Below are 24,120 nucleotides of genomic sequence, written 5' to 3'. Positions count from 1 at the left end.
AACATCTGTGCCCATCTTCCTCTACTTTATATGTGGGATGCTTACCACAGTATGGCATGCCAAGTGGTGCCATGTCCGCACCCGGGATCTGAACCAGCGAACCCCGGGCCGCCAAGAAGCAGGACGTGCGAACTTAACTGCTGCGCCACCGGGCCGGCCCCGACCTTGTGTTTTTCTAAGAACAGGGTACACACACACACTGATGGTTTTTTCCTGAATATGAGTCACACTTTTTGTTTCTTTGCATATATTATAATTTCTGGCTGAAAATTGGATTTTTAGAGACTGACATCAGCATCATGGAGAAGCACGTCGTTCCCTCAGTCTCTTTCCTTTAAGTTACAACTGAATGGACATTCATTAACCAGCAGAGGACTCCCTGCACGGCACAGCAGGACTTCTGAGAGATCCATGCAGCTGTGCATCTGAAGGTGGGTGGACTAGATGCCCAGGAGGGAGTGGAACTAGATAAGTGCACCCTTCCTGCTCCCCAGTATCAGCGAGCCAGTTCTTGAATCCTCACACAGCAGGCCCCCACAACTCTTAGAGGATGTGGGGACAGCCTGGCCTGCATGAAAGCTCTCAGAGTTGCAGCCCAGCCCATGGGAGCACCCAATGCGCTGTGGTCGCCCCACCTGTGGGAATGCTCTCCACTTAGTGGCAAGCTCGGCCCCTGTGTAGGTGCCTCTTTCCCCTAGCACAGCACAGGTGAGAAGGTGCCCCACCCACTCAAATGATGCCCCCACCCATGGAACACAGCAGCCCTTAGGGATCTACAAAGTGGTGGCTCAGCTCCTGTGTGGGTGCTCCCCACCCTTAGCACAGCGCAGGTGAGAAGGCACCCTATCTTCTCAAAAGACACCCTGCCTGTGGAGCACAGCAACCCATGGGGACCACTGAGTGGTGATTCAGCCCCTGCATAGGCACCCCTCCCACCTAGCGTGGAGCAGCTCAGCCAGCCCCCTGCTGAGCACAGAGGCCTGCCCACAGTGCCCTAACTGCCTGCCCAGTGCAGAGGCCCGGCCCACCTGACCATAACCTGAAGAATGACTGCCATCAGCCCAGGCAAATGCAGAGCAGCCCTAACCTCACAACTTCCAGCAGATGGGATGGGATAAGAAAACACAGCTCCTGCTGGCTCCCCAGTGGTGGAAGGTGGAATCTGTGACCTGATACTCCCACAAATGCGCCAGCAAAGGATCAACTCATCAAACCACATAAAGAACTACATTAGCACTTCAGAGCAGAAGGGAAATGACAAGTCTCCAGACACCAATCCTGAACTCTAGAAAGTTAAAATCTAAATGACAGTGAATTCAAAATAGTTATCATAAAGAAACTCAATGAGTTACAAGAAAACTCAGGAAGACAGTTCAATGAGCTCAGGAATAAAGTTAAGAGCAGAAGGAAGACTTCACCAAAGAGACTGAAACTATAAAAAAACAAACAGAACTTCTGGAAATGAAGAACACAATTAATGAGATAAAAAATAATCTGGAATCCATAAGAAATAGAGCTAACATTAAGAAGGACAGAATGAGTGTTTTAGAGGATAGAAATATAGAAATGCTTCAGGTGCAGGAGGAGATGTAGGATTTAAAAAAATGAAGAAATTCTTCAAGAAATATCTGACAACTAGGAAAAGCAACACAGGATTATAAGTATTCTGAAGAGAGAAGGGAGGGATAAAGGAGCAGAGAATTTGTTCAAAGAAATAATAGCTGAAACTTCCCAAACCTTTGGAAAGAACTGGACTCACAAGTACTTGAAGCCAACAGAACTCCTAATTACAGCAATGCAAAACGACCTTCTCCAAGGCATATAATAGAAAAACTGACAAAAGTCAATGACAAGGAAAAAATGTTAAGGGCAGCAAGGCAGTAGAAAATAACATAAAAAAGAACACCTATCAGGCTTTTGGTGATTTTTGGCAGAAACTTTGCAGGCTAGGAGAGAAGGGAATGATATATTCAAAATACTGAAAGACAAAAACTTTTAGCTAATAATACTCTAACCAGGGAAGCTATCCTTCAGATATGATAGAGAAATAAAAGCTTTCCCAGATAAACTTTTGTTATCATTGCCACTAGACCTCCCACAAAAGAAATGATTAAGGAAGCCCTCCTACCTATAAGCAAAAGGCAAAGGTTTACAAAACCTTGAGCAAGGAGATAAATAAATAGAAATGGAATATTTCAGCTCTATATCAGAATAGGTCAGTAAACAGTAGAAGGAAAGAAAGCATGAAAAATAATTATAAACACTTCAATTTAGTCACAAACTTGCAATACACAAAAGAACAGTTTGTGACAACAACAACTCAGAAGGGGAAGAGGTAAGGTATGGAACCTGCTTAAGCTAATGGAGATAAGAGGCTATCAGAAATGGACTATCTCAGCTATGAGATCTTTTATACAGATCTCATGGTAACCACTAAACAAGAATTAGAGCAGAACACACTGCATAAATAAAGAGAAAACTGCCAAAGAAAACCACCAAACTGAAATGGCAGTCAGAAATACAAGAGAAGAGAAACAATGGAAATATAAGACAACCAGAAAATAAAAGATAAAATGGGAGTATTAAACCCTCATATATCAATAATCACTTTAAATGTAAATGGATTGAATTCTCCAATCAAAAAACACAGAGTGGCTGGATGCGATTTAAAAACCCAACAATATGCTGCCTGCAGAAAACACATCTCAGCTCTAAAGACAAATATAGGCCGAGAGAGAAAGGATGGAAGACAATACTGCCAGCAAATGGCAAGCAAAGAAACAGGTGTTGCCATACTGATATCAGACTTCAACATAAAAAAGTAGACTTCAAGATAAAAAAGACAATGAGAGACAAAGAGGGGCAGTATATAATGACAAAAGGGACTGTCCACCAAGTGGACAAAACACTTATAAGTATATATGCACCTAACACAGGAGCACCGAAGTATATAAAGCAACTATCAACAGACCTAAAGAGAGAAATCGACAGCAACACGATAAATAGTAGGGGACCTCAACACCCCTCTTACATTGAAAGGTATATCATCAAGACAGAAAGTCAACAAGGAAATAGTGGATTTAAAAGAAATATTTGATCAGATGAACTTAATAGATATGTAGAGAACATTCCATCCAAAATCAGAAAAATACATATTCTTCTCAAGTGCACATGGAACATTCTCAAAGATAGACCATATTTTGGGAAACAAGGCAAGCCTCAATAAATTTAAGAAGATTGAAATCATATCAAGCATCTTTTCTGAGCACAATACTGTGAAACTAGAAATCAACCACAGGAAAAAGCCTAAGAAAGCCACAAATATGAAGAGACTACACAACACGCAACTGAACAACCATTAGATTAATGAAGCAATCAAAGGAGAAAACAAAAAATACCTGGAGAAAAATGAAAATTAAAACACAACACACCAACTCTTATGGGATGCACCAAAAGCAGTGCTAAGAGGGAAATTTATAGCCATACAGGCCTACCTCAAAAAACTAGAAAAATCTCAAATAAGCATCCTTAAATTACACCTAAGAGAACTAGAAAAAAAAAAAAATGAAGCCCAAAGTCAGCAGAAGGAAGGAGATAATAAAAATTAGAGCAGAAATAAATGAAATAGAGTCTAAAAAAAGATAGAAAGCATCAATGAAACTAAGCTGGTTCTTTGAGAAGATAAACAAAATTGACAAACCCTTAGACAGACTCACCAAAAAAGAGAGAGAGAAAAGGCTCAAATAAATAAAATTAGAAATGAAAGGGGAGAAATTACAATGGATACCACAGAAATACAAAGGATTATAAGAGAATACTATGAAAAACTATATGCCAACACTTTGGATAACCTAGAAGAAATGGATAAATTCTCAGACTCATACAACCTCCCAAAACTGAATCAATAAGAAATAGAGAATCTGAATAGACCAATCATAACTAAAGAGAGTGAAACAGTAATCAAACACCTCCTAAAACACAAGTGTCCAGGACCAGATGGCTTCTGTGGAGAATTTTACCAAACATTTAAAGAAAATTTAATACCTATCCTTCTAAAACTATTCCAAAAAATTGAAGAAGATAGAACACTTCCTGACTCATTCTATGAGGCCACATCACCCTGAGACCAAAACCAGGCAAAGACAACACAAAGAAGGAAAATTATAAGCTAATATTGATGATAAAGATAGATGAAAAAATCCTCAACACAATATTGGCAAACTGAATACAGAGAGACTTTAAAAGGATCATACACCATCATCAAGTGGGATTTATACCAGAGGCAGAGGGATACTTGAACACCCACAAATCAGTTGATGTGATACACCACAACAAAATGAGGAATAAAAACCACAAGGTCATCTCAATAGATGCAATGAAGGCATTTGAAAATATCCAACATCCATTTGTGATAAAAACTCTCAATAAAATGGCTGAAGAAGGAAAGTACAACATAATAAAGGCCATAGATGAAAAACCTACAGCCAACATCATACTTAACAGTAAAAAACTGAAAGCCATCCCTCTGAGAACAGGAACAAGACAGGACTGCCCACTCTCACCACTCCTACTCAATAGAGTACTGGAGGTTTTGGCCCAAGCAATTAGGGAAGAAAAAGAAATAAAAGGTATCCAAATTGGAAAGGAAGATGGAAAACTCTCACTGTTTGCAGATGACATGATTCTATATATACAAAACCCTAAAAAGTCCAACAGAAAGCTATTAGAAATAGTCAACAACTACAGCATAGTTGCAAGGTAAAAAAATCAACTTACAAAAATCCCCGTACAACACAAGGTGCTTTGTCCCTTCAGCTTCTCCCTCACTCCTTGAGGCAGATCTTGGGGCCCTGCAAGAACTGGCTCCAAATTCAGGACCTGTCGCTTGCTGCTGATTTACTTTGGCCTGTAAAGTTAACTGACACCTCTCAGTTTCTGTTTCCTTATCTGCATTTCCCTTGATCATCTGGATATCATAGCCTGTGTCCAAAAGGGAAGCTAACTAGCCAAGCTGAACTAAACTCCTTTTGAAGTGGAATTATTTGGTTTGATCATCCCTTTGAGAGTTGGAAATGACACCAATGAAATATTGGACCATTGAGAGCTTTCCTCTTTCTAAGGTTTAAAATACTTTCTGTAGTCACCCAGACAACACCTCAATCCTTTCACTTATGAAGACATCACTAACCAGCTCTACCAGGGCAAATGGGGCTCTTAGTTACTAGATTATCTTAGCTATCCAATTAAGAGTGGATATGGTAGAAGAGCTGGGATTAGGGCTCCCAGGAATGGGAGGCTTGAGGCGAGGTATGTGACAGCAAACATCCCTTTAAGGAGGTCTGGGACCCCATTTCTGGTGTCCATCAAACTGCCTGGGTTGGGCTACGGTGGGTGTGGAATCTGAGCCTGAGTGAGTCCTATCAGTGACTAAGGGGACTCTGGGACTCAACTCTAGTGGTGAGCTAAGGTCTTTGTCTTGTGTCAGTTTGGGTGCAGGCAGACAAAGAAGGGCCAGGCCCAAGATCAGGAAACTGTCAGGTGAGATGGAAGCGATTCTGCTGGAACTGGAAGTCAGGCTTCCTGGACAGTTAGTGGGAAACTGAGGTTAGAACAAGATTAGTGGTAACAGGTGGATCTGCAGGCAGCACGTGCAGAGCTGTGAAGATTAGAGCAGCGAGGCTGACATTCATGGACAATAGAACTCACATTCTCCACAGCAGATGCCGTTTGACCTCTGCCTTTTTCAAATTTTTTTTGGAATTTTACTGTGCAAAAACACTTAACATGAGATCTACCCTCTTAACAGATTTTTAAGTGTCTAATACAGTATTGTTATGTACAGGCCCAGTGTTGTACAGCACATCTCTAGAATTTATTCACCCTGGGTAACTGAAATTTTATACCCATTGATTAGCAACTCTGCATTTTCCCCTCCCTGAAGCCCCTGGAAACCACCATTCTATTCTTTGCTTTTATGAGTTGACTCTGTCAGATGCCTCATACAAGTGGAATCATGCAGTGTTTCCCTTTCTGTGATGGGCTTATTTCACTTAATGTCTGCAAGGTTCATCCGTCTGGTTGCATATTGTAGGATTTTGTATCTTTTTTAAGGCTGAATAAAGTTCTGTTGTATGTGCATGTATATATGTGTATATAATTATATTTATTTATACAACTTTAAAAAAATCCGTCTATCTGTTGATGGACATTTTGGTTGTCTCCACGTCTTGGCTATTGTGAATAGTGTTGCACTGAACATGAGAGTGTTAATGTCTTTTCGAGATCTTGATCTCAATTCTTTTGGATAAATATCCAGAAGTGGGATTGCTGGATCATATGGTGGTTGTATTTTTAATTATTTGCATAAACTTCATACAGTTTTTCACAGTGGCTGCACTATTTTGCATTCTCGTCAACAGCGCACAAGGCTTGCAATTTCTCCACATCCTCACCAACACTTGTCTTGTTTTTTTGATAGTAGCCTTCCTAACAGATGAGAGATATCTCGTTGTGGTCTTGATCTGCATTTCCCCAATGTTTAGTGATATTGATCATCTTTTCTTATACCTGTTGGCCATTTGTATATCTTCTTTGGAAAAACATCTATTCAAGTTTTTAGACTGTTTTTTAATTGGATTATTAATATTTTTTTCTATTGAGCTGTAGGAATTCATTATGCATTTTAGAAAATAGTCCTCTAGCAGACATATGGCTTGCAAATATTTTCTCCCACTCTGTATTTTGCGTTTTCAGTCTCTTGATGGTTTCCTTTGCTCTGCACAAGCTTTTCCCTCTGATGCAGCCCCTCCAGTCTACTTTTGCTTTTGTGGCCTGTGCTTTTGGTATCACATCCATGAAATCATTACTGAGACCAATGTCGTGAAGATTTCCCCCTACGTTTTTTTCTATGAGTTCTCCAGTTTCAGGTCTTACATTTGAGTCTTTAATTCAACTTGAGTTGATGTTTGTTTATGGTATATGATAAGGGTCCAGTTTCGTCCTTTTGCATGTGGTATCCAGTTTTCCCAGCACCATTTGCTGAAGACACTATTCTTTCCTTATTGTATATTCTTGGCATTCTTGTTGAAGGTCAGTTGACCATATATGTGTAGATTTATTTCTGGGCTTTCTATTCTGTTCATTGGTCTATATCTCTATCTTTATGCTGGCACCATACTGTTTTAATTACCGTCGCTTTGTCTTATATTTTGAAACCAGGAAGTGTGATGCCTCTAGCTTTGTTTTTCTTTTTCAAGATTGTCTTGGCTATTCAGATATTTTTTGTTTCCATAAGAATTTTAGAATTGATTTTTCTTTTTTTATAAACAATGCCATGGGGATTTAGACAGATGTTGCATTGAATTTGTAGATCTCTTTGAGTAGTAGGGACATTTTAACAAGATTGAGTCTTCCAATCAATGAACATGGATGTGTTTTCATATGTTTACGTCTTCTTTAATTTCTCTCATTAAAGTTTTATAGTGTTCAGTGTACAAATATTTCACTTCTTTAGTTAAGTTTATTCCTAAGTATTTTGTTCTTTTTGATGCTGTTGTAAATTAGTTGTTTTCCTAATTTCCTTTTCACAGTTCGTTATTAGTGTATAGAAACGCAACTGGTTTTTGTGTGATGATTTTGTATCCTACAACTTTACTGAATTCATTTATTTTTTTTTTCTTCATCTTATTCTTCCCAAAGCCCTCCAGTACATAGTTGTGTATTCTAGTTGTAGGTCCTTGTAGTTCTGCTATGTGGGACGCCACCTCAACACAGCTTGATGAGTGGTGCCACGTCCATGCCCGGAATCTGAACTGGCAGAACCCTGGGCCGCCAAAACAGAGTGTGCAAACTTAACCACTTGGCCACAGGGCTGGCCCCTCATTTATTAGTTCTAACAGTTTTTTGCGTGTGTGGAGTGGTTTTAGTCTTTAGGGTTTTCTATATGTACGATCATGTCATCTGCAAACAGGGACAAATTTGCTTCTTCCTTTCTGATTTATATGACTTTCTTTTTTTTTTTTTTCTTGCTAATTGTTCTGGCTAGGACTTCCTGTACTATACTAAAAAGATGTGGTGAGAATGGGCATCCTTGCCTTCTTCTGAATATTAGTGGAAATGTTCTCAGATTTTCATTGTTGAGTATGCTGTTAGCTGTGGGCTTTCCACATATGGCTTTTATCATGTTGAGGTAATTTCCCACCTATTCCCAGTTTGTTGAGAGTTTTTATCATGAAAGAGTATTGAATTTTATCAGACACTTTTTCTACATCTATTGGGATGATCATGTGTATTTTATCCTGCATTCTGTTGAAGTGGTGTATTACATTAATTGATTTTCATATGCCAAACCATCCTGGCATCCCAGGGATAAATCCCACTTGGTCATGGTGTAGGATTCTTTTTAATATTCTGGTGAATCCAGTTTGCCTCTACTTTGTTGAAGATTTTTGTATCCGTGTTCATCAGGGGTATTGGCGTGTAGTTTTCTTTTCTTGTGCTGTCTTTGTCTGGTTTTGGTATCAGGGTAATGCTGACCTTGTAAAATGATTTTGGAAGTGTTCCCTTCTCTTCAGTTTTTTGGGACAGTTTGAGAATGATTGGCATTAATTCTTCTTTAAATATTTGGTAGAATTCACGAGTGAAGCCGTCTGGATCTGGGCTTTTCTTTGTTGGAAGATTTTTGATTACTGTTTCAACTTCCTTACTAGTTATAGGTCTGTTCAGACTTTCTGTTTCTTCATGATTCAGTTTGGGTAGGTTGTATGTTTCTAGGAATTTATTCATTTCCTCTAGATTATCCAGTTTGTTGGCTATAACTCTTCATAGTAGTCTCCTAATGCTTTTTATGTCTGTGGTATTGGTTGCAATGTCTTCTCTTTCATTTCTGATTTTATTGATTTGAGTCTTCTCTCTTTTTTTCTCAGTTAGTCTAACTAAACCTTTGTCAATTTTGTCTTTTCAAAACACCACCTTTAATATTGTTGATTTTTAAAACTCTTTCTATTCTCTATTTCATTTATTTTTGCTGTAATCTTCATTGTTTCCTACCTTCTGCTAATTTTGGGTTTCATTTGTTCTTTTTCTGGTTCCTTGAGGTGTAAAGTTAGGTCGTTTATTTGAAATTTCTTCCTTTTCAGTGTAGATGTATATCACTATGAACTTCCCTCCTAGCATTGCTCTTGCTATATCTGTACATGCTTTGTTTCACCTACTCATCCTTTTAGTCTTTTGCTGCTTCTTATAGTTTATAGTTACTACAGATATATGTTTATTCCATTTATACTTTCAGATTCTTTTGCTTGGTACTTGGTTCTTGAAAAAATGTTCTTTTAAGCAGTAAAATATGCAAATGGTAAACTTTTTAAAACAATATTAATGGGTGTATAGTAAAGAAAAATCAACAAACAAAAACCCCTCTCTTTCCTGATCTTCCTAGTTTTTTTCTGCAGAAGCAACTACTCTTATTGGTTTACTGTGTGTCCTTCCAGAATTATTCTATTCAGTCATAGTTTAGATTATTAAGACCTGGAAGAAACAATGGTAGAAGACCTTGCTTTCTGTGAGCTGTTCTACAATAGCTCTGGTTCAAAGACAGTTGGTCCGAAATGGTAGTCAGCAGGTGTATCCTGTTTAGGACAGCCTAACTAGGGAGGTGGCATGTTTTCACAAAAATAGTAGCTTAGTTTGTATTTTATTTTATACCCTATGCCTTTAGGCATTTATGAATTTGACTGTGTTAGCCATGTTTCAAGGAAATAGAAGCAGAAACTGACTTTATATTTCTACCTATTATATGATATTTTCCCGACTTAAAATTTTTAATTATGTAAGTAGATTAGATGTCATTTTAATTTCTTATCATATAACTTCTTAACAATATTACATGTGTCTTTCCTTGATTGAGGACAAGATTTATTCATTGGTAGTATTGACCAAAAAAGAAAGAAAGGTTATTTCAATCTTTAATTATACCTTATGAGTCAAGCCCCGGAGCAGGCCACAAACTGAAGGACATCAGAACCACTTGGGGTGGTTGTTAAACATTTAAAAGTTGTTTTGACTTTTGTTATATTGGATAATTTACATAGAAGAGCTGTTAGCTGAGATGCAATCATCACACAGAAATTCTCACCGTAGTGACCTGGTCTGAAGAGGGAAGCAGCAAAGGAAACAAAGGTGGTTGTGTGTAAGTTAGAGTCATGTAGCTCTGGAGTCAGCCAGCTGTGGTCCATGGGCCACACCCAGCCCCACTGCCTGTTTGAGTATGGCCACCATATGCTAAGAATTGTTTTACATTCTTGAATGGTTGGGAAAAAAGAAGAATATTTTTTGACATGTGAAAATTGTGTGAAATTCACATTTCAACATCCATAAATAAGGTTTTACTGGGGCACAGCCATGCTCATTTGCTTACATATGGTCTATGGATGCTTTGGGGCCCCAAAGCAGAGTTGAACTGTTGCAACAGAGACCGTACGGACTCACAAAGCCTAATGTATTTATTTTCTGAGTCTTCATAGAGAAATTTTGCAGATCCTTCCATTAGCTCACTCCTCTCCTAAAAACTCACATTCCTTGGAATGGAGGAGTTCTAGTTGCCAGACTTTCCACCTCTTTCCATCTTCAATCCACTCTGTAGATTTCTATTTCTCTGGGAAACTTTCCCGTTCAGATTTTTAGTTATCTGACAAACTTCTGAGGAAGTAACCCCTTAATTTCCCACTCTACTTTGTTGCAGAAACATGTGGAATTCATTCAAAATACCTGAGACCTGTCTATCCAACCAAAACCTTCCCTAATCTCTACACTATTGTCACGGTAAGTGCTTGACTCAGCGGAAGACTGAGGCCCAGGCAGGCGACTGACCCCACCAGAGGTGCCGAGGCAGCCACGGCCATGCCCCAGGCTCACATTCACAAGCACGCGTGGTGACAGTTTGAGGCTTACTTCAGGCTGGGCAGGAGCGTGTAGGTGTGAGGCCGATCCAGGTCTGTGTGGAGTTAATGACAAGGGAGTGTCCCAGCATTAGGCTAATGCACTGTGTGCGAGGCCAGGTGGCCTCTTGGATGTGACAAATACCATTTTCCTCTGATCTTTTGATTTGCCTCCACTCATTTGAAAGTCTGCTGGGAAGGGCAGGCTATGCATGAGGACGGCCACTTTGACGTGGGGAGTTTCTTCCTTTCTTAGTCTTTTCATTTTATTTAACTTGATAAAAGATTCTGTTTCATAAATGAATTGATACTGGTCATATCTCTTTAGTAGCCAGACAGAGAAAGACAAACACCACATGATCTCACTCATGTGTGGAAGATAAACAAACACATGGACAAACAGAACAGATTAGTGGTTACCAGCGGGGAAGGGGGTGGGAGGTGGGCAAAAGGGGTAAAGGGGCGCATGTGTATGGTGATGGATAAAAACCAGACCGTTGGTGGTGAGCACAATGCAGTCTATACAGAAAATGATGTATAATAATGTACACCTGAAATTACTCAATGTTATAAACCAATATGACCTCAGTAAAATAAAATTTAAAAAAGATCCCAGAAGTCCAATAGCTAGATCAAATGATATGTACACTTAAAATTTTAATAGATATTGCCAAATTCATAACCCAAAAAGGAGGTACCAACTATCACCTCCACCAACATAACTGTTTCACTATACCCTTTCTAGCAATGAGTATTATGAGTCTTTTCAAGGTTTGCTAATCCAAATGGCAAAAAAAATTAAAATGAAATCCTCATTATTGTTAAAAAAATTAAAAATTAAATTAAATTAAATGAGGATAACAATAATACCTACCTAAAAAGATTGTGGGGAGGATTAACCGAGTTAATATGTATAAGCACTCAGAACAGAGTGTGGCACACTGTAAATGCCGAACACGTGTTTGCTCTTATATTTCACTTTTATTGCTCAAGCTGGAGCCCATGATGGATGACTTCACCAGCTACCTCAACTCCCTCATCAGCAAATCCCATCCTTACACCAACCCCACAATCTTCCTTCTTTAGTCCTAGAACCAGGCCTCTGCATGCTGCTAAGACGAGAAATAGCAAGCACAAAAATCTCTCTTTCCTACAGACTTGGGCCATGGACATTCCTGCTCTTCAGCCTGCACTGGGCTGCTGCCTTCTTTGAAAATCCTTGACATGTCCCCAGCCTGGTCCGTCTCCTCTACCTGCAGTGACCATTCCACATCTTCACCCCTTTCCTTATGCTGTGAAATTCAAAAGGTACAAAAGGGTAAAGTGAAAAGAGTCCCTCTAAGGTTAAAAAAGAGAAAAAGAAAGAAAATTGGACTTTTAGGTCATATGTTATAACAACCTTGGACTTTGATTATTTTCCTGAGTTTTTTTTTTTTTTTAAATATTAGCACCTGAGCTAACAACTGTTGCCAATCCTTTTTTTTTTCATTCTTTTTCTTCCCTGCTTTTTCTCCCGAACCCTCCTCCCCCCAGTACATAGTTGTGTATTTTAGTTGTGGGTCCCTCTAGCTGTGGCATGTGGGACGCCACCTCAACATGGCCTAATGAGTCGTGCCACGTCTGTGCCCAAGATCCAAACCCATGAAACCCTGGGCTAGGAAGCAGAGCGCATGAACTTAACCACTCAGCCACGGGGACAGCCACTCCCGAGATTTTTTTTTCAGCAATCCCCAGGACTTAACAGCTACAGATTTTTCCTGCTGATTCCTACCAATTTTGTCACTTTTACATCTCACATTACCCCACCAAATCAAATCTACCCCTCTGGTGGCTAAAGGCTACAGACTCCCACAGCTCTTACCCAAAGCCCTAGAAGTTTTTCAAGAATAAATGCTTCTTAACTTGTTGCCTTTAGTCAACTTGCAAAACCCTGAAATGTTTGTTATTGCGAGTTCTGTCCATTTTTTTCTCTTTTTTGGTAAGGAAGACTGGCCCTGAGCTAACATCTGTGCCAATCTTCCTCTATTTTGTATGTGGGATACTGCCATAGCATGGCTTGAGAGCAGTGTGTAGGTCCGCACCTGGCATCCTAACCCACAAAACCTGTGGAACAAACAGAGCATGCAAACTTAATCACTGCCACTGGGCCAGCCTATGTCCATTTTTATACTTGCATTTTAGGGTGAGGATTTGCAAATCTTTTCACACTAACGTAGCCAGAAATCCATCCAAGAGTTTTAAGTAAATGCTGGAAATTTGGATACTTGTTTAAATTTTTAAATATTAGCAACTGAGTCAATATTTTTAAATACACCGTGGAGGCCAACCAAATGTGCCTGAGGCATTGATTGACTCATAGGCTCTCAATTTACAAATTCTATTGCAAGAGTACAGCAGGTGTGCCTGCAAAGCACAGAAATTCTCCCTCAGTCATTGTTTTAACTCCAGGCTAGGAATTCCCTGTCTAGGCCAGTGTCCACTCTATAAAGGGTAAATCACAGTGTCTCAATCCCTTTGTATCTTTGGGGTACCTCAGTGACTGGGATACGATATAAAGAGCCAAACGTATGTGAGCTGAGTTAAGGTGTGAGGAAGGGACTGGTTCCCCAACATATAGTTAGTGTGTTGTTCCAGAAGAAAGGGAATTGGATGCTAGATAGCAAAAATAATGTGTCCACCACAACCTCTTAGAGCCTTATGTGCTGTTGCAACTCTCTAAGCATTGCAAGGTCTCCATGGGCGGTTTCATCTGAGATAACAAATTGCTACTAAAAGATCATCCACTTTTCCTTATTGTGGGCATTGTGCCTATTCTTCAGAAGTCTCTTAAAATTTTAGGAAATATTTGTAGAAAAGACACAAATTTACACATTACTGTTCTATAGTAATATATTATCATTATATTATCATAATATTGTATATTAAATATATAATATTTCATTGTATATATTAAATAAATGCTCCAGCCTTTTTCTAAGCCCTCATCTCACGGGGTGACTAGATTGAGGTGGGCGGGAGCTAGATCCTATTATCTCAATGCCCTTCAGTATCTTTGGGGTAACCCAGTGTTTGGGGGTAATGGTGCCCATTCTTTCTGTTTGCTTCCGTACCTCTGCTCCTCAAGATTGGAGGAGGTTGGCAGGGGTTGCACAGGGTTCTTGTGGCAGTGTGAGAGGGGCTTTCCCTTGGCTTGCTTCTCTTTCATTGTTCTTTGGACTCTTGCTGATCTATGTGGACGGTGTTTTGTCTGATTGGTCCCTGGGCACTTTTCACTTGTGTCTTCTGAAGCGCTGTTGGTAAGTCTCTGACTCGTTTTCTTGTTGCCAACAAGGCTCAGGAATCCTTTATAGTTGATGAAACTCTACCTCAGCTCATGGTAGGGATGCAAACACTTCTGAGTATGGCCACATCCTCCATGAGACCACAATCTAAGCTCTTTATGTTTGGCTCTCTGAGTTAGGGTCACCTTGTCTTTAATTATAAGGCTGATGGTATATGTCCACTGGCTCTCACCTCAGGTACCTTTCACATCCCCAAAAGGTGTGTGGGAACTTCTGGATTGCTCCTTTCCACCAGGAGGGCCAAGAAAAGCTTTCAAGTGCTACCTCAGATTCTGCCTAGCCAAGCTATGTTGGTGTCTTTTTATTTGGAAGGAGCCCCTCCACATTGATAGGGGCACATTCTCCCCATAGTTCCTTCATGAGGCCCCATCAGGAAGCAGGGTAAGAGCACTGCTGCTTTGGCTTTCTCTTTGACCTACCTAACACTTGCCCCCAACCCAGGATTTTAGCTCACACAGGTCACATTCTAATGATGTCGAACCCAGGGCTTCCCTTAATGCTCTCGCTCTTCTCCTTTCCACACTCCACAGAAGCAAAGAGTCAGCTTTCTGTCATTCCAGCATAGCGAGGACTTCTCCTACATCATCTCCTGAGTTCTATATTCCATGGTTTACACTCAACTTGAGAGTCCAGTCTTTCAGGCCTCACTCTTAATATGTTGTGGGAGCTTAAGAAATTTAGAAATCATTTTCTGTCTTAACAACACTTGGCTTTGAAAACTCTTGCTTTACTAGGTATTAAAATTATATTTTTATAAGTGAAAGCTGATAATAACAGCTTTATATATGTGGCATAATTAAGCCAAGGTTCCCTACCTTATCTGCCTTCCCTGGCTCTGAGCATGGGGACAATTCTGGTTGAACAGGAATAAGATCACTCACATAGGAAAAAAATAAAAAGAAAACTCATCATTCTTTTCAAAACTATCACCCATTTATACCCCTACAAGTAGGTAACCACTTACAATACGTATATATGAAAGATCCTGACATTTTTTTAATTCACCAGTAGGGGACATTCCATTTTGTTCTGTTGATGTAGTCATCAAAACTGGTTAGGTATGATCACTGGACACAGAGGACCAAGCCTTAGGGAGGCACATGGCCTTCCTTCTCACCCATCTCAGAAAACATTTGCTACAAGGCAAGCTTTGTACCTCTCCATACCTTAAGCCACTTGAAACCAAAATATTGGAAAGATAGGATGAAAAAGGGATATCTCATATGTTATTCCAAAATAAACTTCTAAAAGATAAAAATGTAAATACATACACCAAAAAAGTTCCATAAATGCATATGTAGAAAATATTGGTGATTATCAAAAATTACCTTATAGCTCCTGTCCTTTCAAATATTTTTTGAAAGGATGAAGGAATATGAGCAATAAAGTATTATCTTTCTTAATATGCAAGGAACTTTATAGTCATTTAAAGTCAGTGACATTTAAAAATTTTTAAACTTTTTAAAAAGTGACAAACAACCCAAGTCTTTAAAAAAAAAAATAGCCACTTAGCAGCAATGAAAAGCACATGGCCAAGAAAGCATTCAACGTAATGCCCTCACTAATAATAGGAACATTGCTAATAACACACTGACTTACCAATATAATAAAATTAGACAAAACATACTTTTAAAAATGTGTTTTTTTCATATTGAATAAGAGGCAGCTAAGGACTACTATCCTTTATATAAGAGAAACAAAAAAAATGATGTCTATATTTTCACCAGCTTATTGCCAAAAGGCACTTTTGAGGCCACAGTGCAGGGAGGAGGAATCCAAGTAAACCATGGAGTGTCACTGAGTTGAAGAGTCCGATATTGGTGTTCAGAGAAGACAAAACAGTGATAACCTGTGGGGAAGATAGCCAGACAGGAAGGAACTGGAGAGAGAGAGAAAGAGGAAAGAATCCCCTGAGAATTTGTAGAGAGGTGCCCTTAAGACTATGGAAATAGTTTGTGCTCCCACTGTCCAGAGTGGAAACACCTTGGGAAACACAGGGCACGGTAGGTTCTGCAGAAGATTATCACCTTGGTAATGAAGTTAAATTAGACCCAGACCAAAGGATGCTCTGGATCCACCATAAAAAACTTAAAAGTAAGCCTTGAAAAGATCCAGCTGATTCCAGGTAACCCAACTGTGTGCCAGAACAAAATGCAACACAATTCAAAGGAACACAACAAAATTCAGCAGCAGACAACATAAAACTCACCATGTCAAACATCCAGTCAAAACTTAGTAGGCATTCAAAGAAGCTGAAAAATATGACTTAACTATGAGAAAAAATAATCAATAGAAACAGACCCAGAAATGAAAGGGGTGATGGAACTGCAGATAAGGGCTTTTTAAAATATGACAACCAACTCAATTCCTTCTGTTCTTTTTTTTTTTTTTAAGTAGCCACTTAGGAGAAATAGAAAAGCATATTATAAACATTATAACACTATAAAAATATTATAAATATAGCTACTATAAATATTCTCCATATATTAAAGAAGTTAGAGGAAAACATCTGCATGATGAAGAGAGAAATGGAAGATCTAAAAAACAAAAAAACCCAAATGCAACTTCCAGAAGAGATAAAAAAATACAATACATGAAAAGAAAAATACATTGGATAGGTTTAAGAGAATATTAAAAACAGCAGACAATATGAGCAGCGAAACTGAAGATATGGCATTAGAAACTATCTAAAATAAGTACACAGAAAAAAAGGCAAAAAAGTAATGAACAAAGCATCGGAGACCCCAGAAACATGTAAGTAGCAGACACATAATTAGAATTTCAGAAAAAGGGGGGCGGGGGGGTGGAAAAAATAATAAAACAAAATAATGGAAGAAGTAGAGCAAAATTTTAGACTTTTAAGGAACACTATAAACCCACAGATTCCAGAATTTCAACAAATGGCAACCAGAATAGACAGAAAGAGAACCACAACAAGGCACGTTATAATCAAATTGCTGAAAATTAGTATGAAAGAAAAATCTTAAAAGCAGCCAGAGAAAAAAGATGCATTATATGCAGAGGAGGAAAAAAAAGATAAGAATTACAGCAGAGTTCTTGTTAGAATCTATGCTAGCCAGAAAATATGGAGAAACATCTTCAAAGTACAGAAAGATACAAAACACTTGCCAAACTAGAATTCTTCACTCAATGAAAAATATCTTTGAAAAATAAAGGCAAAAGAAAGACATATTCAGACAAACTAAGCTGAAGAGAATATATCCCCAGCGGAATTATACTATTAAAAAAAAGAACTCCTTCATTAGAGGGAAAATGATACCAAACCAAAATTTAGATCTACACAAAGGTATAAAGAGTACAGGAAATTGTAAATATTTGGATAAATATAAAGAAATTTTTCTTGTTTTGATCTCTCTAAAATATAATTTATTTGAGCAAAACTAATGACAATTTATGGTGAGGTTGGCAGCATATATAGATGTAACAGACATGATGACACAGGATGGGGGCATGAAATGGAAATTCACTATTGTAAAGTTCTTGTCCTACCTGTGAAGTGGTATAAAATTATTGGAGAATAGGCTGTGTCATGTTCAAAGATGTATAGTGTAAGTCTTAGGTCAACCACCAATAAAATAAAACAAAACAAACAGTGAAAATGACAATAATGGAGATAAAATGAAATCATAATTAATTATTCAAATTACTCCCTAAAAAAGAGAGAAACAAAAAAAAGATAGGAAAATAGAAAATAAACACAGTAGATTTAAATTTACTTATATTGATAATGACCAGAAAAACAAACGGATTAAAACGGCTCCAATTAAAAGGAGATATTTTCATATTGAATAAAAATGCAAGACCCAACTTTTAAGCTACGAACAAGACACCCACTTAAAATGTAAAGACAAGTAGGATAAAAGAAACAAATACTAATCAAAAGAAAGCTAGCATAGTTATAATAATATTAGACAAAGTAGTTTTTAGTACAAAACATTTGCCAAAGATAAAGCACATTTTTTTATCATAAAGGGACCAGCTTATCCAGAAAACCTAACAATCCCAAATATGTATGTACTAATAACAGAGAACATACAGCAAAACCTTACAGAATTGAAAGAAATAGACAAATCTACAATAATACTCAGAGATTTTAACATTCCTCTCAGTAACTGATAGAACAGGTAGAAAATCAGTAAGGATACAGAATTAAATAGCAATATCAATCAAATCAACGTGGTTGGTATGTATAGAAAGCTCCACCCAACAACAGCAAATGCACCTTTTTTCATGTGCTCATGGTACACAAACCAATATAGATTATAAGACAAGCTTCAAGAAGTTTAAGAGGATTGGAATCATGCAAACTATGTCTTCTGAGCACAACAGATTCAAGCTAAAAATTCTCAAATATTTGGAACTTAAATAGCACACCTCTAAAACAGCATTGGGTCAAAGAAGAAATCACAAGAGAAAATGGAAAATCTGTTTAACTTAATGAAAATGAAAACACAATGTATCAAAATTTGTAATAAACAGCTAAACCAATACTTTTAGGAAATGTTATGACATTAATACTTAATGTTGTAAAAGAAAAAAGTCTCAAATCAATGAGTTAGGAAGAGATGAGTAAATTAAATTTAGATAAGCAGAGGGAAGAAAATAATAAAGAGAAGAAGAACCAAAGTTAATGAAATTGAAGGAGAAAAAGTGAAGAAACTCAATGACACCGAAAGATGTTTCTTTGAAAAAGCTTAATAAATTGATAAACCTCTAGTTAGACTTATCAGGAAAAAAAGAAAGAATTCACAAATTCCTAATATTGTGAATGAAACAGGTGACACAAATGATACATATCCTGCAGACATTAAAAGGATAAGGGAATATTATAAACTATTTTATGTGAAATTCTAGAAAGGCAAAACAGTAGTGACAAAATGGTTGTCAGTATTGACTATAAATGGGCACCAGGGGGCTTTTTGGAGTGACAGAAATGCTCTATATCATGATTGTGGTGGCCACATGATTGCATGCATACATATGTCAAAACTCACTGAGGGGCCAGCCCTGTGGCCGAGTAGTTAAGTTCACACAGTCCACTTCGGTGGCTCAGGGCTTCACCAGTTCAGGTCCTGGGCACGGACGTGGCTCCGCTCATGAAGCCATGCTGAGTCAGAGTCCCACATAGCACAACCAGAAGGACCTACAACTAGTATATACAACTATGTACTGGGGGACTCTGGGGAGAAGAAGGGGGAAAAAAAGATGGGCAACGGATAATAGCTCAGGTGCTAAACTTTACAAAAAAAACCAAAAACTTGAAGAGTACACCTAAAATCAAAGAATTTTCCTGTATATAAAATATGCCTCAATAAATCTGATTTTTAAAAATAAAAATGGAATAACGCAAACAGGGAATTCTGGCAAAGATGATGGATTAAACATGTATGTCTACCTTCACTTTCTCCCAGAATGAGTTTTAAAGACATAAATCCACAAGGACAAGTAGAATTGGAGAAGAGATGATCAGAATAACACAATATTAGATGGAAAAAGAGAAGGACACTATAGTATGTTGAAAGTTATGAAAGGGCAGCACATGTTGGGAGCCTATAGAGGGGCACCAATCCCAAATTGGAGGGCCAGAGTCCTTATGATGATCACTGCTGACTCCTCTCAGAGTCCGCTTTAGAAAACCTATTCCCCTGAGAGCCGCTAGCCCGGCCAGCCCACATTTCCTAAGGCATGGCCTTGCCCCTGTAGTCACAACTGATTTGCTCATTGACTCTGCTGTGACTGCAGTTTTCTCTGGCTTGAGCTATGAGGTTTCTTATTACTTGAGAATTTTACATCAGAAATAGCTGAAATGTCATGATGTAGAAAGAGCGGCTGAGGGAGCCCATGTTGGGCTGTGTGCAAGGTGAGTCAGCAGAGGAATCTGGAACAGACAGAAAAGGAAGCGTGGAGCAGACACTTGGAGAGAAGCAGAGTCAGGAGAGAACACGAAGTGACCTCCTGATTCTCAGCACCCAGCTCAGGACCATGTAACTCAGCTCTGCCTCACTTACTGTCTTTCGATTTTATCTGTTGTTGTATTCTTGAAAGAATAACCCCCCTTTTTCCCATCACCTAATTGGAGTGGGGTTCTCTACTCACACAAAAAGACTCGAACAGGGGTCATGGAAGACTTCCTGAAGGAAAATGATGCCTGAGCTAATCTTGAAAGACCAGTAAGAGTTAGTGAGACAAAGAATGAGAAGGGTGATATTCCAGGACGAGGAGCAGCCCATGCAAAGACTCACAGGCATGAGGAAGTGTGAGCCCTTCCAGGAGTGGCAGGGCAAGCAGTTGGGTACAGCCGAAGCACATGACAGTGGAGAGAAAGAGACCGGGGATGCGCTGCTGGCATCTGGGGACTGAATGAATAAGGTGACTGAGTGAACTCTCAGCCCACCCATATCTTGAAAAAGTTGTTCCTGCAAATCAAATAAGAGATAAAAAGTTTACTGGAAAGTTTGACAAGCCAATTAAAAGACAGGATTGGTTGTGATATTCTGGTTCCAAGAGAAAAATTTACAGAAGTGTTGCTCTGTGTAAATATTCTATTTAGAAAATGATTTCAGTGGGGGAAAAATGCTTTCAACATATCTTCATGGTCTATGAGCTATAAGTAAATTCATTTTAAAAAGAAATTAAATATAAGATGAATGGAATGATAATTACTCACAAGTCTCAAACTTTCCATGTGCATCTAAAATTCAGCAATTCTGAGGGGCTGGCCCCGTGGCCGAGCGGTTATGTTCGCGCGCTCCGCTGCAGGCGGCCCAGTGTTTCGTTAGTTCGAATCCTGGGCGCGGACATGGCACTGCTCATCAGACCACGCTGAGGCAGCGTCCCACATGCCACAACTAGAAGAACCCACAACGAAGAATACACAACTATGTACCGGGGGGCTTTGGGGAGAAAAAGGAAAAAATAAAATCTTTAAAAAAAAAAAATTTCAGCAATTTTGAGTTTTTGCTATCAGTAAATTGAGAATAAAAATAGAAATTATCTTTATTATAACAGAAAAATCAATTATCCAGAAATCTCCATATTATTGAGATTATCGTATTTTTCTAAAGAACAATGAAAGTCTTGAACTTGCAAATTTTATTAAAGTGTTCAAATTAAAATGAAGAAAATCAAAGTTTCAAAAAAAAGTATGTATAATTAACTTTGTTTACTCCTGGTTATATATTTCTTGATTGTAGAAATCCTGATAAGGGCTGAAAAAACTTATACTAAAACTTTATTCTAATAAAATTAAATAAAATTGGAGTGAATATACATTTTAATATGCATGACTACTAAATAGAAAAAACTACTTCACATATTTTTATTCATTGATGTATTCTTTATTAATACACGTTTACATGTACTCATACACACACATATATAAATCATTCTATTTCTATCTATCTATCTGTCTATTGCAAAGCTATAGAAAACAATTCAACTACAGGAAACAGCATACCTGAAGCAGCACATAACTTTCAGTTTCTGAAGCCATAATCACTGAATTGAAGCCATTCAATTTCAACAAACTGAAACACTCAGCAAATTGATTTGCTCTGGAGTGGAGACTCACAATGATAATATCGGCTATCATTTTATTGAGCGCCACCACGTGCTGGTCATGGTTCTAGTGACCAGAACCGTAGTCATTCTTTCATTTTTTCATCTCTTTATTCATTCATTTATTTACTAAATATTTAATGAATCCCTACTATGAGTCAAGCCTTTTTCTAGGCTCAGGACATGGGCGTAAGAGAATATCAGTCTCCTCAATGAGTGTAAGAGTCTAGTGAAGGGAGATAGATAGACATTAATCAGATAAGTGCTGAGAATCATAAATAAAAAATTGTAATAAACACTATGGTGAAAAGCATAAGAGGCTGGATTACATATCTGGAGTGTCTGAATCAATCTGTGGTGGGGGTAGGATGTGGTCAGAGAAGGATTCCCTGGGGAAGTGATGCTTAACCCAAGAGTGAGAGGTAAGTAGGGCTTAACTAGAGGAAGTGGAACTAAGACCACAGACCCAGATGATTTTGAAACATAGCTTTCGTTGGTTATGTGAGATCTCTATGTAGGAAGAAATGAGCTAGATTGGTGATGAGTCATAAACTGGACACACATCCGTTCTTGATCCACCACTTTTATGTGCTCCCTTTTATACTGGAGAACAATTCAAGACCCCCCAACATTGTCAGGAACAGTTTGGGGATCCAGCTAGCAGGGGGGTGCTTGAATTGACAAGTAAGAAGCAAAACTTCAAATGGATGATGACAATAACATACATTTGAAATGTGATTCAGGTGTATACATTTCGAGAATAGGAAGAGAAACAGTAAATTAGGTAAAATATACATTTGAAAATAAATTCGAATGTATATTTTGAAAATAAGGAGAGTCACACTAAATTAGAAAAGTTATACATCCGAAAGGAGATTTGAAAGGAAGCAAGTCACAGAATGTTGTTAAGGAAGGAAATTAGTAAAGATATTGTTTTGTTCTGATTTGAGTCCTAAGACACCGTTAGTAACAAGATACCTACTATAACAGGAGATTGAATGTTTTGTGCTGTTTCACCTCAATCATATAAAGCTAAACTTGCAAAGACATTTCATAGGAATGAGTAGCCGGCAAACTGAAAAAAAATGCAACATAAAGATTCATTTTAGTGATTTTTACACTGTCTTCAGAATAGGGTTATTTGAATGTTATAAGTCACAAATTGAAAAATGCATCAAAATTTTATTTTAGTAAGTTATTATCTGTCTTTCAAACAGGGGAATGTGGACTCTGTAGGTCACAGTGTTAGGCCTTTGTCCACAAGGAAGCAACTGGCTTCCCAGCTCCGAGCGAGGCTGCCACGTGAGCAGACCCGGCAGCGCTCTCTCCAGCAGCGGCTGTGCTGTGGACGCAGTGGAGTAATCCCCAGTAGAGACAAAGAGGACTGGAAGGATTCACTCAGGCATGTTCTTCTGCTCCCCGGCAGTGAGCCGTGCCTGGGGCTGGCTGGGAGACAGCTGCTGGGGGCAGCCCGGGCAGGCAAGCGGCTGAGAGGTGGAGCTGCTCTTTTTGAGTAAAGGCTGAAGCCAGTGGCATCTCCGGCAGGCATTGATACAAACGACCATGGGTGCCTCAGAGAGCCTGGTTGAGATGGGACTCTATCCTATGGAGAAAATCAGTGACGATAAATAATAATACTATCACCGCTTTGGGGCCACGTTCAGTACGCTGGGCGCTGAGCTAGGCGCTCACAGACTCGGCTTGTGATCGCTCCACTTCTCGCAGTTCAGTAAACGGTGACCGCTGGGAGCTGTGCCGCCGTGTGCCTGTGCACGAGTGCGGTCTCATCAATTTTGTTTACTCGTGAGGAGACCTGTTTTCAGCAGTTTCACAATATTCCATTGCACCAAGGATGCACATTTTTAAACCAATCGCCTGTGGATGGAGGGGCATATTAGACTGTTTCTAGTCCGGCTGCTACAAACAACGTTCCAATGAGCACCTTTGCCCATGCTGTTTCCCGCGTGTGTGACTACATTTGTAGGATGCATCCTTACACACGGAAATGCTGGATTGTCACTTTTTTTCGTTCCTAAAGCTCCTGGCAAATGGCCCTCTACACAGAGTGAGTAAATTTACTCTCCCACAAGCAATGCAAGAGCATTCCCGTCCCCCCCCCCCCCCAATACAGCAAATCTAATAGCGATCCCACATTGCTGCCTATTATACTCAGATGCTGTTCTAAATGGCTCACGTACATTAAGTCACTCAATCCTCACAAAACCCTGAGTTAAATCCTGTTGTTATCATCACCATTTTATAGATGG

Source organism: Equus caballus, chromosome 10, assembly GCF_041296265.1.
Source record: "Equus caballus isolate H_3958 breed thoroughbred chromosome 10, TB-T2T, whole genome shotgun sequence".
NCBI classification, from domain to species: Eukaryota; Metazoa; Chordata; class Mammalia; order Perissodactyla; family Equidae; genus Equus; species Equus caballus.
Note: the sequence above shows the minus strand (reverse complement) of the source record.